Raw genomic sequence first — 16,935 nt, 5'->3', positions numbered from 1 at the left:
TTAACATCGGGTGAAATAGTTTTGTCATTATAACTTTGAAATCACTATATAAAATTAGTTATTTAAAATCATGTTAAGAATTCTCTTTCTATTTATAAAAATTCTACTAAAAAAATATATATATATATATATATCTTTTATCTCAACTTCAATTATTCTGAGTCATACTACTATTCACATCAATTTTAAAGTGTGTATCATATGCAAGTTATATCCTAATTAATCTTTTTAAGTCATAACTTAAACAAAAATAATAATGAGTCATAATGGAACATCACATAAAAAATATTACCAAAGACTTTTTTAAAATAATAATCAAAATAAGTCATAATTAATATCAGAATGAGTCATAACTAATACTATAATAAGTCATAACTAAATTTTAATTAACATCAAAATAGGTGATAATTAAGGAAACCTCTGTGGGTAGCACCTCAAAGGGGGTGCACACATATGCACCCTACTACAAATTGGCGTAACTTTACTACAAAATTTCATAACGTCAACCATAAAATGCGTAATGAATCACAAAATTTTAGACATATTGTTATACTAATTTGTAGTGAGGTTACTTATTTTGTAATTGATACCACAAAATTTTGCGATAAAGTTACACCAATTTGTAGTATGGTGCATATGGTATACCCCTAAAGGGTAGACACCATAGGATTTTCCCATAATCAAACATCACAAATTTCATGATTGATACATATGATACACACTCTAAAGTGAGATGTATATTATAAAATTCCCTTATTATTCTATTATTTTTCTATTCATTTAATTTTCAAATTTCATAATTTAAAGGAGGAAATTTTATTTTATCCCTTAAATTATACCACGATGATCAATTTATAACTCATGTACTTTTTATAATTTTAATTTTACCTCTAAAATATTTGATTTTGGATAAATTTCACCAGTGTTAATTTATAATCAAATGAAAGTTGTTGATGTAGTACCGAAAATTTCATTTGAAATTTTATTTTTCCTCCCAAACTATCTCAAAAATATCAATTAGACACCAAATTTCATATTGTTTAGGAGTTTAATTGATATTTTAGGAATAATTTTGGGGGTGAAATGAAATATCAAATAAAGATGACAACAAGTGTTGTCTAATTCTAGACGATAGCTAATGGCATGATTGAAATTGATCCAAAATTCAAAATTCTAGACGATAAAATCGAGCTACTAATTGAAAAACGAGCGGCTCGATTGCCCCGATTGAAAAACGACGTCGTTTTGCTCTGTTTTTTTTTTTTTTCTTCTTCTTCCTCTTTTATATCTGAAACAGGGAGGGATGAAGAGAGAGAGTGAGAGAAAAGAAAGAGAGGGAATGTGTAGACGTCCCCGAACGCCCCCGGAGGGGAATGAGTCCCCCCCGTTCCGTTCGATATTGGGGTCACTACAGCTCAGGACTCTAAAATGTCACGGTTCTTAATCTGAACCAAAGAGTCCAAATCCGGCAAATCGTTTTGAGAAAACAGATTTTTAGAAAAGAAGTGCCAAACATGGACTGCTTTGCCAGATACAGAGTCGCCACCTAAATATTTTATTTTAGGAAATTTAGGAAACCCTGACTCGTTGCCTAAGGCCACGTGTCCGTCATCACCAAAATTGCCTCGGCTCGGAAACTTGGGTACGATTGGGGAAGGTCACTTCGTGAGCACCCCCGCTCGCCCGATCAAAGATCGGCCTCTGCTAACCATGATATCAAGTTTTGAAAACATTGTGTGTTCTTATTCTGGTTATTAGCCTAGATTTACTATGTGATGCGCACAGCATACAAGTATAGACTGGATCGTCTGAATTGGAACAAAACATTTCATGTTTGTTTATTTGAAAATGGTTTGATGGTGCTACCCGCAAGTAGGTTAAGACGTGGATTTGCCACCCTCGGGTGGGCTTAGAAAACATGATTTTGCCACTATCTAGTGGGCTTAAAACACACATTTAATGAATTGTTCCAATTCAAATAACCCAACCTTCACCCACAGGCACTCAGGCAGTTATATCACATAAGCAATTAGCCTCATGGTAAGCATGCTATCATGGCAGTCACTCACACACATGCAAGGATGCTAAACCATAAAACTCACCGAGTACTCCAAGCCAAAACAGAAGCTAATTAGAAATCCATGCATGATCCTAATTATACAGAAATGCCTAATGCAACACATGAAAAATGCAACTATAGCAGGCTCGGCTATTCTAAACATGGCATATGAGATGCAACAGCTAACAAGTATTCAACTTTGAAATTGAAATACAAATGCAGTTAGTATGATGCGCCGAGCCTGATGCATGCAAAACAGATGAATGATGCAAACATGCTATCATACTGTATGCTAATTGAAACATGCCCTAATCTAACCATTATAAGCTGGTAAATAAAAGGGAGAAAGACGTGGGGTTGGAAGACATACATCACACGCACGCACACTTATTACAATTATGCCCTCGCGCAGAGGGTCCGAATAAATAATACAGTCCCGAATAAATATTACAGTCCAAATAATTACAAAATCCTAATTAATTAACAAATTAAACTAGGAAAACAATAAAACTGGCATGCAAGCCAGGGACTGCCTTGACTCTGCTCCGGATGATGAATGATGCGTGCACGGGTTGCCTTTGCACGGAAATCCACTGCGATGCCCCAATTAGCCTCTGTTTTGCAATGATTTCTTGGAAAGCGCGCCAAGCCTCGGAAGACTGCTGATTCTTGATTTGCTGCAACAGAGAGCAGGAAAAGGGCGTGGCAATGTATTTTCACAAGTGTATGCATGCCTCGATCCTCGTGCCACCAATCACGCACCTCGATGCATGATGGCCGAGGAGTCGAATTGTGCAACTCAATATAGAATGAATACACATGAAAACAAAACAAAACCTAGACTCCATCATGGATAATCCGAAGTGTCGGCGACTGGGAATTGAGACACGTTCCGTCACTCGAAGTACGAAACGTCCCTCGTTTCCCGTGCTCGGGCTAACTCCTATCCCAAGCACGATGCAATATGCATGATATGCATGAAATGCGACTAAGATACAACCTAGCATACACAATGCTATGAAATGGCATACACGATGCACGAGATAACATGGCATACACAATGCGCTAACATACAACCTAGCATACGCAATGCTATGAAATAAAATGGCATACACAATGCATAAATGGACTTACACTAACACGAATGGACCTCAGCCACACTCACATAAGAGGCCATTAGATGAAAATGAGACACTCGAGATGCGTGCACACATGCACGCAAACCGAGGACCGATCCTAAGGCACCGAATGCCACTCTAACAAGACATAGCAAGGCATGGAATATGGCATACTAGCATGCAAATTTCAGTAGCAAAACAAGATGCAAAACAGCCCCGAAACATGACAATATGGTACCCGATGCACGGAATGAGACCCGAAATGCAAAACTAGGCACACACAATGGCCTATAGCTATACAAAACATGCATTATTTGAACATGAAGTGTGAAGACAGATTCAAGGCAGTCCCAAAATAAGCATGTTTACAGTTTTAAGCAAGGCCAAACAGTGAACGCAAATAGGGCTAAACCAATATGCAAAAATGGCCCTAAATGTGAGATAAAGAAGCAAGTCATGGCTGCTGGCCTCAAACAAGAGAGGGCCCTTCATAAATGTTGAAGAGGGACCCAAAACATGGCATTTTACAGTTTATGATCAAACCCAAAACAGTGCACATGCAAGCCTAAAATACTATGCAAAATAAGGCCTAAAAAGAGGTTTAAACACAAAGAGCAAGAAGGGAATCTCAAACAGCAAAAGACCCTTGATCAAACATGAAGAGGGGGTCAAAATAAGGCTATTTACAGTTCGGACCTGAGCCCAAAAATATAAGCACAAAGGGCTAACAAAACATGCAAATATGAGGCCAAAAGAGGGATATAAAGGCAAGTGCAAAATGGAAGCCTCAAACAGTGATGAGCCCTTCAACAATGTTGAAGAAGGGATCAAAATAATCCACTTTACAGTTTGGCTCGGAGCCCATAAATGCTTAAAAATAGGGCTAACATATCATGCAAGAATAGGCCCTAAAAGAGAGGTAAAGAACAAAGGGGGAGAAGAAGACTTCAAACAGCAAAAAGTTCTTATTCAAACATGAAGATGACCTCAAAATATGATCTTTTTCAGTTTGGATCGAAGTCCAAAAATACTTGCAAGTAAAACTAAACAATCATGCAAAAAAGTACAAGTTTAAGGGAAATAGGGACTCACCCTTGAAGAACAACTTTTCAGCAGCTTTTAGTCCGAAAATCTGAGCTTTCAACCTCTTCAAATGTCCTCCAAGGTACTGAAATGAGTAATGGAGGTGATAGGCTAGGGGTTGTAGTGTAAAAATAGTCCAAGAACAAAGGGTTTTGGAGCTTGGAAGAGAGAGAGAGAGAGAGAGAGAGAGAGAGAGAGAGAGAGAGAGAGATTTAATGTGAGAGCACAAAACTAAAATTTTCTAACCCCCCAACACAGCTGGGAGCTGCTGATTTTATAAGCAAAAGAGGTGGAAAAGAGGGGGAAAAATGGGGGGAAATTGAAATTGAAATTTCCCCCCAAAAAGGCCAAAAAGTGGGATATATAGGCAAGTGGTAGCTGCTGGACCCAAATGACTGAGAGCCCTGCAACAAAGTTGAAGAGGGGCTCAAAACAAGGCACTTTGTAGTTTATGACCAAGTCCGAAACAGCTCACAAGTAAGCCTAAAATACCGTGCAAAAATAGGCCTAAAAGAGCGTTAAAGAAGAAAGTGATAGGAGGAGATCTCAAACAGCAAAAGGTCCTTAATCAAACATGAAAAGGAGCTCAAAATATGACTATCTCAAGTTCGGGTCGGAGCCCAAAAATGCAGAATGAAGGTTCGGGAGCCAAAACACGCAGTTCGGGGCCCCGAAAGTGGGCTGTTAGGCACCGGAAGTGGTGTCCGACCACGAAGTTGGTCTCTCGGACCACAGTGTCCCTCAAAAGGGAGGAAATAAGGTGTGTGCCAAAAATTGGGGCAAACGGAGGTGGTTAAGCGGTCCCGAACCGAGGCACACAACCGTCGGCTCCGAAAAACCGAAAACCGGGCTCCAAACGGGAAAAATGGCCTACGACCACGAAACGTAGCCTACGGCCACTGAGAGATGATCTACGAGACCTCTCCCTCCCTTTGGGAAGAGAAAACAGAGAAAACGGAGCCTGGTTCACAAACCGAGGCAAGACACGAAAGAGCCCGAAAGTCCGGAGGCAAGGCTCGCAGCCGAGACTCTGAAACTTCTGAACGAGTACAATATGCACCATCACCGAGCGCTCAATCGGTGACGTCTGAGTCTTAAGGTCGGTCAAAAATGGGGTGTCTACAAAATGCTAGCCTCACTATACCAATCATGGCTTCTGAACCTAAACACATCCCTTCTCTTAAGGCTTAGGTAAGGGATGCCCAAAGCTAGCCTCACTCTCATATCTCTTTACCAAAGCTTAAGCTTCCCTCTTTTGCCCAGTTCCTCGAGAATCTAATGAATCCTTTGACTTTGAATGCCGAAACCCATCAGTTTGAAAGCAAGGAAGAACGGTTCACTCGCGAAAGAAGTCACTACTTGGGCAAGAGCACGGCATAGATCTGTGCTTGGTTTTTTTTTTTTTCTTTTTATTTTGATTTTGAAAATTTGAGTTTGATCTTTCTTTGTATTGAAAGATAAATAAAGTGGAATTTGTTTGGAAATTTGTTTGATCAACACAAATGTTTGATTCGATTAGATCAAACACAAAAAAATCAACACAAATTTGTGTTTGATCAATCTAGTACCGAATCAGTTGAAGCAAAAATTAGTTTGGGATTTGTTTTGAATTTGTGCAGATTTTTGCTACTAGAATCAAACATTATCAATCCCCAGTTTTGCTGCTAAAAAATTTGATGGAAAGCAGTTCAAATTCTAAAATCCCCTTTTTTTCTCTTCTTTTTTTTTTCTTTTTTTCTTGATCTTTCTTTGTATTTTCTTGCTAACCAAACAGAGAGAATGGTTGAGAAAGTAGAATCAGCAATTTAACTTGGAAATTGTCTATTTGATTGTTGTAGATTTCGTTTGATGCAAGCTCTATTTGAGGTCTCTCTCTCTCTCTCTCTCTCTCTCTCTCTCTTGAAATCCAGATCATCCACCACCACCACCTAAATCGCCTCAGATCATCTCTATTTTCTTTTTTTCTTTTTTCTTTTTTTCTTCCCTCGTGGATCTGGGGTCTCTCTGCCTCTGCAAGCAACTTTGAATGGGATGAGAAGACGAAAAAGATGAAGGAGTTGAAAAAAAAAAGGGGTCAAAACGACGTCGTTTTGACCCCTCTGTAAACGTCCCCGAACGCCCCGGGGAGGAACGAGTCCACCCCGTTCTGTTCGATATTGGGCTCAATACAGTTCGGACTCTCAAATTGTCACAGTTCTAAGTCTGAACCAAAGAGTCCAAATCCGGTAAATCGTTTTTGAGAAAACGGATTTTTTTAGAAAAGAAGTGCCAAACATGGATTGCTTTGCCAGATACAGAGTCGCCACCTAAATATTTTATTTTGGGAAATTTAGGAAACCCTGACTTGTTGCCTAAGGCCACGTGTCCGTCATCACCAAAGTTGCCTCGGCTCGGGAACTTGGGTACGATTGGGGAAGGTCACTTCGTGAGCACCCCCGCTTGCTCGATCAAAGATCGGCCTATACTAACCATGATATTAAGTTTTGAAAACATTGTGTGTTCTTATTCCGATTTTTTAGCCTAGGTTTACTATGTGATGCGCACAGCATACAAGTATAGACTGGATCGCCTGAATTGGAACAAAACATTTCATGTTTGTTTGTTTGAAAATAGTTTGATGGTGCTACTCGCAAGTAGGCTAAGACGTGGATTTGCCACCCTCGGGTGGGCTTAGAAAAACATGATTTTGCCACTATCTAGTGGGCTTAAAACACACATTTGATGAATTGTTCCATTTCAAATAACCCAACCTTCACCCACAAGCATTCAGGCAGTTATATCACATAAGCACATAGCCTCATGGTAAGCATGCTATTCATGGCAGTCACTCACACGCATGCAAGGATGCTAAAGCATAAAACTTACCGAGTACTCCAAGCCAAAACAGAAGCTAATTAGAAATCCATGCATGACCCTAATTATACAGAAATGCCTAATGCAACACATGCAAAAATGCAACTATAGCAAGCTCAGCTATTCTAAACATGGCATATGAAATGCTACAGCTAACATGTATTCAACTTGGAATTGAAAATACAATGCAGTTAGTATGATGCGCCGAGTCCGGTGCATGCAAGACAGATGAATGAATGCAAACATGCTATCATACTGTATGCTAATTGAAACATGCCCTAGTCTAACCATCATAAGCGGGTAAATAAAAGGGAGAAAGACGTGGGGTTGGAATACATACATCACACACACGCACACTTATTACAACATTGCCCTCGCGCAGAGGATCCGAAAGAATAATACAGTCCAAATATTTACAAAAATCCTAATTAATTACCAAATTAACTAAGAAAACAATAAACTGGCATACAAGCCAGGGACTGCCTTGACACTTCTTCAGATGATGAATAATGCATATCCGGGTCGCCTTTGCACGGAAATCCACTGTGATGCCTCAATTAGCGTTTGTTTTGCAATATTTTTTGAAAAGCGCGCCAAGCCCCGGAAGACTGCTGATTCTTAATTTGCTGCAACAGAGAGCAAGAAAAGGACATGGCAATGTATTTTCACAAATGTATGCATGCCTCGATCCTCGTGCCATTAATCACGCATCTCGATGCATGATGGCCGAGGAGTCGAATTGTGCAATTCAATATAGAATGAATGCATATGAAAACACAACAAGACCTAACTCCATCATGGACAATCCGAAGTGTCGGTGACTGGGAATTGAGACACGTTCCGTCACTCAAAGTACGAAACGTTCCTCGTTTCCCGTGCTCGGGCTAACTCCTATCCCAAACACAATGCAATATGCATGATATGCATGAATGCGACTAATATACAACCTAGCATGCACCATGCTATGAAATGGCATACACGATGCACGAGATAACATGGCATACACAATGCGCTAACATACAACCTAGCATACACAATGCTATGAAATGAAATGGCATACACAATGCAATATGGGCTTACACCAACATGAGTGGACCTCAGTCACACTCACATAGGAGGCCATGAGATGAAAATGAGACACTCGAAATGCGTGCACACATGCACGCAAACCGAGGACCAATCCTAAGGCACAAATGCCACTCTAACAAGACATGGCAAGGCATGGAATGTGGTATACTAGCATGCAAATTTCAGTAGCGAAACATGATGTAAAACAGCCCCGAAACATGGAAACATGGCACCCGATGCATGGAATGAGACCCGAAATGCAAAACTAGGCATGCACGATGACCTATAGCTATACAAAAAATGCACTATTTGAACATGAAGTGTGAAGACAGATTCAAGGAAGTCCCAAAACAAGCATGTTTACAGTTTTAAGAAAGGCCAAACAATGAACACAAATGGGGCTAAGCTAGCATGCAAAAATGGCCCGGTAAGAGAGGTAATGAAGCAAGTAACAGCTGCTGGCCCCAAATGTCCAAGATCCCTCAACAAAGTTGAAGAGGGGCTCAAAATAAATCACTTTACAGTTTATAACAAGCCACGGATCTAAACACAAACAGGCCTAAAACAATGTGCAAGAAAAGGGCCAAAAAGGGGGACAAAGAAGCAAGTGATGGTTGCTGGCCTCAAATAGAGGAGGGCCCTTCAACAAAGTTGAAGAGGGGCCCAAAAAATGGTGTTTTACAGTTAGTGAACAAACCCAAAACAGTGCACATGCAAGCCTAAAATATTATGCAAAATAAGGCCTAAAAAGAGGCTTAAACACAAAGTGTAAAAGGGGAGCCTCAAATATCAAAAGTCCCTTGATAAAACATGAAGAGGGGGTCAAAATAAGGCCATTTACAGTTCGGACCAAAGCCTAAAAAAATAAGCACAAGGGGCTAACAAATCATGCAAAAATATGGCCAAAAGAGGGATATAAAGGAAAGTGGAAAATGGAAGCCTCAAACAGTGATGAGCCCTTCAATAATGTTGAATAAGGGCTCAAAATAAGCCACTTTACAATTTATGACAGAGCTCAAAACAGTTTACACGTAGGCCAAAAATACTACACAAGAAATAGGCATACAAGAGAGGTAAAGAAGCAAGTGCAAAAAGGAAGCCTCAAACAGTTAGAGGCCCTTAAACAAACATGAAAAAGAGCTCAAAAAAATGCTATTTTCAGTTAGGGTCGAAGCCCAAAAGTGTAAGCAAGAATGGCTAAGAAAAGCATGCAAAAATGAACTCAAAAGAGGGGAAAAGAGGCTCACCCTTGTAGACCAATCTTTGACAACCTCTTGGCACAAGAAATGGTGCTCCTCAGCTCTGGAAAGCAGCTCCAAGTGGCTGGAATGGAGGTGGTGGTGTGGTGCTAGGTGGTGGTGTAGAAAGGGGGTGTAGGACTTGAGAGGTTGGAAGAGGAGAAGAAGAAGGATCAATGCAAGAGACTTGGGGGGGGATTTTTTGTAACCCTCCAAAAAGAGCTGGAGGGTCTGATATATAGACAAAAAGGGGGAGAAAAGAGGGGAAAAATTGGGAGGAAAACAATTCAAGTTTTCCCCAAAAAATGCAGCCCCCCGAATACAAAATCTGGAGAGAAACAGAATGTATATTTGAATTGTACCAGTGGAGGGGATCATGGCCGGCCGGTTATTGGAGTTGTAGGTGGCCGGCCGGCTCTTCCCATGGCCGGCCGGCCAAGGGTCAAAAGGCTCAATGAGAATTAATGGCCGGCCATACCAAAAAAGGAGCCTCTCATGTGTGCACAACACAACCATGTGGTCAGAAACTGGAGAGAATGAACTAGGAGAGAGAAAAGGCCACTTTTATGAGGGGTTCAAAAGGGTCAACCAGAATTACTGGCCGGCCATGTGATATTGGTGGCCTCCCAGGTGTGTACAACACAAATATGTGGTTTGGGGCAAGAAAAAATGGCCTTAGAGTGGTCAACATTGGCTTTTAAGTGAGAAAAAACGGGCGACGGAGGGCGATGGAGGAATAAAACTGGTTGTCTGAACAATTGTTGGCCTCCCACCCTTCTATGACCTTCTTACCAATGAAACAGAGGTCCCTGCAAAAAATGAACCCAAACCGATGCAAAATGAAGGTTCGGGGGCCGAAACGCGCAGTCCGAGGCCCCGAAAACTGACTGTTGGGCACCGGAAGTGGTGTTCGACCACGAAGTTGGTTTTTCGAGCCACAGTGTCCCTCAAAAGGGAGCAAATAAGATGCATGCCAAAAACCGGTGCAAACGGAGGTGGTTAAGCGGTCCCGAACCGAGGCACACAGCCAACGGCTCCGAAAAACCGGAAACCGGACTCCAAACGGGCAAAATGGCCTACGACCACGAAACGTAGCCTACGGCCACTGAGAGATGATCTACGAGACCTCTCCCTCTCTTCGGAAAGAGAAAACAGAGAAAACAGAGCCTGGTTCGCAAACCGAGGCAAAGCATGAAAGAGTCTGGAAGTCCGGAGGCAAGGCTCGCGGCCAAGACTCTGAAACCTCTGAACGAGCACGATATGCAACATCACCAAGCGCTCAATCGGTGACGTCTGAGTCTTAAGGTCGGTCAAAAATGGGGTGTCTACACCCTCGAGCCATTCGGGCCACCAATTTCTCGAGCTACCTAGCGGGGTTGATATTTCATTCCAATCTCGAATTAGGATCCTCTCTTTGATTTTCCTCCTTAACTCCTTACTTGTTGGGCCATTAGACCCACTTTTTGGCCTAATTTTGATGATTCGAACCGTTCACATTTTAAGATTTATTGATTATATCATACTTGAAAAAAACCAAGTTGATCAGATATCAGAAATTACGTGTTCAGATCATCAAACTAAAAATCATTTTTTAAAAAAATTTAATAAACATTTTTCTGAACATATGTTTTCTGATATTCGATCAATTTGATTTTTTACGTGTATGATATACTCAATAAATCTTAAAATGTGAACGATTCGAATCATCGAAATTGGGCCTAAAAGTAGGCCCAATGGCCTAGCAAGTGGGAAGTCAAGGAGAGAATCCTGATTCCAAAAATTTTATAAATTGATTTTTGTTTATTTTTAAAAAAACATAAACTACAAACATGTTTGGTTTGAACAAAATGTTTGAAAAATTTTAAAAACATAAACTAAAAAATATGTTTATTCAAGCCTAAAATATTTATATTTATTTTTCATTATTTATGACAATGGGATGATACACATTATAATTGAAAAAAATATTAATTGAAAAAAAAAATTTGTTGGTCAAAATTTTATTCTGTTTACAAACCAACGTAAACTCATTTTTTGAGTTTAAGTTTTTTCCTCAAATTTACAAACGGAGACAATCATTTATAAACTAAAAAAATTATCAAACAAATTTTTATGATAATTTTTAAAATTTTTGTAAATATAAATTGAAAACGAAATGATTACCAAACAGGCCTTAATATTTTATTAAACTTGAAATTAAGTTTAAAAGTTAAATAAATTAATTCTTAATTAAGCTTAGAAAAATAATAAATCTTACAAATTAAGTTTAAAGGGTAGTAAATTGGAGTTTAAAAAAAATTGATATGAAGTGTAATATATATTCGCAAAGAATAATGTAGAAGAAAACAAAGAAGGGAATAAATGACTCTTTATTATTAATTTTAACGGAGTTTGTGTTACAATTTAGTCTAAAGTCACAAGTGAGGTCTCTACTTATATTTGAACTATAAAAGCGCTCCAACCCTAAATTACAAGAGGATAAAATATATTTTACCCTAAAATTTTATTTGTATAATATTACTTTTATTTTAAATAAAAAATGAGCACTCACTAAAAAACCGAAATAAAAAAACGAAATCAAACACAACACACAAAAACTTACAAAGGTTAGACGTGCGAATGAAATTTCATAGCTTTTTCCTCATGTCCTAACCTAACACGGCAACACTGGCCAATGAATACAAGTGATAAGAATTATTAAATCAATCACACAACCAATAAAATAAGAAAAATACTTGAAATATCTGATTTATCACCTTTAAAAAATTACTATTAATAAAGTATCTGACAAGTGCTAAATTTTGATTTGCCATACTTCGAGCATACAGAGTCTAACATTAATGCCACATTATTACAGGTCATTATCATTAAGGGTCATTTAAGAGTGATAAATTAGGAGAATGTAATATTATTAAAAAACAAAAACAAAAAAGAAAAAAAAAAGTATATAAAACTTAGAAAGATGGGTGACAATGAAATAGTTTTCTATAGTTTTTTCTTTCTGTCCTGACACGGCAACGCTGGCCAATAAATACAAGTGATAGAAATTATTAAATCAATCACACAACCAATAAAATAAAAAATAAAAAATATAAAGTAAATAAAACTTAGAAGGACAGGTGACAATGAAATAGTTTTCCATAATTTTTGTCTAGTGTCGCCATATGGCAAGTTGGCAACCCACAAAAGTTCAGAGATAGCTGCCCAACCACATAGTAAATGCTTTGTTAATGGGGAAGATTATTCAGTAATTTTGGTAATAGTTACTGTTGTTCGATCCATGGGACTAATTTTGCGTCAATTTTGATAAAGGGATCTGACTGTAAAATTTTATTAGAAAGATGAATGCATTAATAAATCTTCTTGACTTTTTGGTGCAGCGAAAATTCCTTTCACTTTTAATTGTTATAAAAAAATTATATTTTTATTTTGTTAGCAATATTTCATAAAAAGTGTCACTAATTGTAAGTTTTGAGCAACAAGTTGAAAATTTTGTCACAAAAAAGTTACTAATCGTCATTTTTCAGTGAGAGATTTAAAAAATCATCACTAATTTTTAGTTTTTAGTGATAGATTCATAAAATCGTCATAAAAAGTCTTTAAGTCCAACTATTAGAACTTTTTGATCTACAAAAACACTTGTGGTATTTAATGGTGCATATGTTCTTATTATAGGACCTGTAAGTGATTAACTATTTTGATAATCCAAACTGTTAACTTTGTAAGGTATATCAAATAGAACATACTTATAAAAAATAAAATTACGTCAGACATCGTCTTTTCATCTAATTACATATTCAGTTTTATATTTTAAATCACATTATCATTATTTTTTATGGATACAAATGCAATTTAATGAAAGGTCAATATCGATCAACTTTACCTTTTGCAAGTATATTCTGTATCCTAAAAGGTAAGTGGTTTGGTTGTCGAAAAGGATCCTGATAGGGGCCCTACTATCCCTCCACACAATAGCCACCTTAATTCCATAGTTAGGTGGTGTTGCAAGGAAGTTATGATTGGTAAAAGAGGTAGACATCATGATATTGGTCATGTTTGTTTGGTGGATTAGGATGGATAGAATTGAGTGATGGAATTACTAGTATGATGGTATTAGGTTAAAGATATAAGATAAATGCATTTATCTGTGCACTAGTGTGGTGATATTAGTTAATTGAGATTAAATATAAAAATTACGTAAAAACCTTTATTGCATACAAGGTAACTTTGTTAGTTTTGCAAAATGAGGAACACAATGGTCTTTTTAATCACCAATCCATGAGATTGGACTAATAATTCTAACCCTTTCGTTAGATGTTAATCACACCATGAGAAGAAGTCCATGAATTAACAATCTCATATTACAAATAAATATCATTTAAGTGAGGCTCACATATTACTAATACAATTCTCCTCCTCAAACCTCCAATCAAATATGGCTGTTGTGTTCGGACATGAAAAACAATAAAGAGTGCATAACAATTAGTGATTGATTGATTGATGATAAAATAAGCAAAGCCTCTTAAGCACTTAATTAATAATTTTCTTGTTGATGGTCTTTGTTTGTACAATTCATTAAGATTGATTGCATTAGCAACGGTCCCACACGTCATCACCAACTAACGATTCCGTTGATTTAAATATTTCTAACAAATTTACCCCTCAAACAACTATTGGTATCAAACAACTTATTAAAAGTTTCATCATAGTTGATGACCAATGGCTCGACTCGTACAGTATCCATGTCGAGAAGGTATATAGCAAAGCATCAAAATAAATCAACTTCCTTGAGTAATTATAAGTGTTGTCTTTTATTTTGATAATGCTAAGTTCCACTTTGTCTGTAATCAATAAAATATCTTTTGTAAGGTCTCAAAAATTCAACGTTGGTGATTGATATGTCAAAAATTTGTACTTCTCAATCAGTTATAAATTAGTGCTACACTACACTAATCAACCCAAGTTTCATTTGTTTATTACTAGGAATGATCACGGGTCGGGTTTGGGGTTTGGGACAAATCAGGGGTGACGGAAGCGGGCCGGGTGCGGAGCGGAAGGCGGGTTAATTTTGTAAGTTGAAAAATGAAATATTAATAAAAATTATATATAATTTAGTATATTATGAATAATTATTTATACTTAATGAGAATTATATTATATAAGATAGAAAATAAATGAATAAAAATTAAAATTAAGTATAATATTTTAGTGTTTTAATTTTATTATACCGAAAAATAAATAAACTATATATTATATACATAAATATATTTAATAAACATAATTGGGCGGGATTCGGGTGGAATGGGCCGGGGGAAGCAAAACCTGTCCCTACCCCATTTCTTAATCGGGACGGGAAAATTCCATGTGGAATGGAGCAGGGGATGTAGGTGTGGAGTGGGACAGGAGAAAATGACCATCCCTATTTGTTACTCATCTTTTAATCACCCTTGAATTCAATTAGAAGGTTGCCTTTGAATAGCCAGTCCTCGAGTCTACGCAATTGGTGCATATTGAATATATTAAAATTTTACTGTCCAAATTACAATAAGAAAAAATTATCTTTAATAACTTGATGAAAAATGTACCAATTTATTATTTTAGTAATTTTTTTTGAAATAATTATAATGGTTATGGTAATGGTAATAGTGAGTGTATTGGTGGTAAAATTTCACCGTTTGAATGTTAAACTTAATAGTAAAATTTTATTGTATAATCTGACTTTAACATGGTAAGACTTTATTTTGCTAACATTAACTTGAATGGTAAAATTTTACTGTGCTTTTTTTTCTTTAGAATTTAATGGTCAACAAGAAGCTTATTTGATAGATCTCAATAAGAGAATTTCCAAAATAATAATAATTTTATTAGCATAATTTTTTAAGAAATTTAAAATTTTAATAGCCAACATGAAGCTTATTGGCATAATTTTTTAAAGAAATTTACTAAATAAAAATGATTTATTCACACAATTTCCTCCGTTCTTATCAATCAGAATCATATTCAGAGGGTTTATGGGAAGAAATTATGTGGATATAACCAGGGGCGGAGGGAGCTTGGGCTCAGGGGGGTCACGTGCCCCCCTGACTTTTGCAATTTTTTATTTTTTATTTTATTTATAAAAGTGTGGTCTGCCTTTACTTTCACACACACGTTAACCCACTGACCACTCACACACACACACCACACACTAGACACCCAAGTTTGTATTTTTATTATTATTTTTTTTTTAGGAATCCCAGTCCCAATCAAATATTGATACATAACTTTTTTTTAGGGGAGTACACACAACTCCAATTACAATAAGGTTAAAACTCTAAAACCCAATAAGGAGGAGGGTTGTGTGTTAGGTAGCCGACAGCCAACACTTAAAAAAGCCGCTCGGATCCCTTATGAAAATGAATCCTACTTTGAATCGTTTAAATGCTAGGTCGTTCCCCTCAAGTGACGCGTTGCGCCTGCCTCCGGGTGTTTCGAAAAGTGAGCAAGGGGCGCTGCATCGACGCCTGGGTGCGGTGAAAAATGGGCAAAGGTTTTCGCGTTTTTCTGGATAAGCGCGGGTAAAGAAGCTAGTCCAAGACTATAGGTTTAGGATAGCCACTTGGAACATAGGAACCTTAACTGGTAGGACGATGGAATTGGTAGATGTTATGATTAGGATGAGAGTTAGTATAGCTTGCATACAAGAACTAAGTGGACGGGAGAGAAAGCTAGGGAAATTGAGGATACTGGTTTTAAACTTTATTATAGTGGTAAGGATAGACACAGGAATGGTGTAGGAATCATAATTGCCAAGGGTCTTGTGGAAAGTGTGGTAGCGGTCACTAGGAAATGAGATAGGATTATGCTAGTTAAACTAGTTATTGGAGGGAATATAGTGAACATTATTAGCGCTTACGCCCCTCAAGTAGGGTTAGATGATCAGACTAAGAGGGATTTTTGGGAGCAAATGGATAAGATCTTACAGTAGATACCCATAGGAGAGAACCTAGTTATAGGTGGAGATTTTAATGGCCATGTGGGCATAGATAAACTAGGTTATGAAAGGGTGCATAGTGAATACGGTTTTGGTGACAGAAATGAGGATGGAGAGAGAATCTTAGATTTTGCGTTGGCTTCTGACCTGGTGGTGGCCAATATTATGTACAAAAAGAGGGAGGAGCATTTGATAACCTTTAAGAGTGGATTAGTTAAGAGCCAAATAGATTATTTCTTAGTGAGAAAAGTAGACTGCCTAAAACACAATGATTGTAAGGTGATTCCTGGAGAGAGTCTGGTCTCTCAACATAGGATTTTGGTACTAGATTTATGTTTTAGAGGGCAATACCAAGCTAGGAAGGATGGTGGGCGTCGTAGGATGAGATGGTGGGACCTAAAAGGAGATAAACTAGAAATATTTAAGAATCGAATGGATAAGGAAGGTACTTGGGACTTAGAAGGTGATGCTAACACTATGTGGAATTTGATGGTCAATTGTATGAGGAGAATCTCAAAGGAAGTGCTTGGAGAGTCGAAAGGA

Source organism: Camellia sinensis, chromosome 2, assembly GCF_055761805.1.
Source record: "Camellia sinensis isolate YWXY chromosome 2, ASM5576180v1, whole genome shotgun sequence".
NCBI lineage: Eukaryota > Viridiplantae > Streptophyta > Magnoliopsida > Ericales > Theaceae > Camellia > Camellia sinensis.
This window is presented reverse-complemented; position numbering follows the sequence as displayed.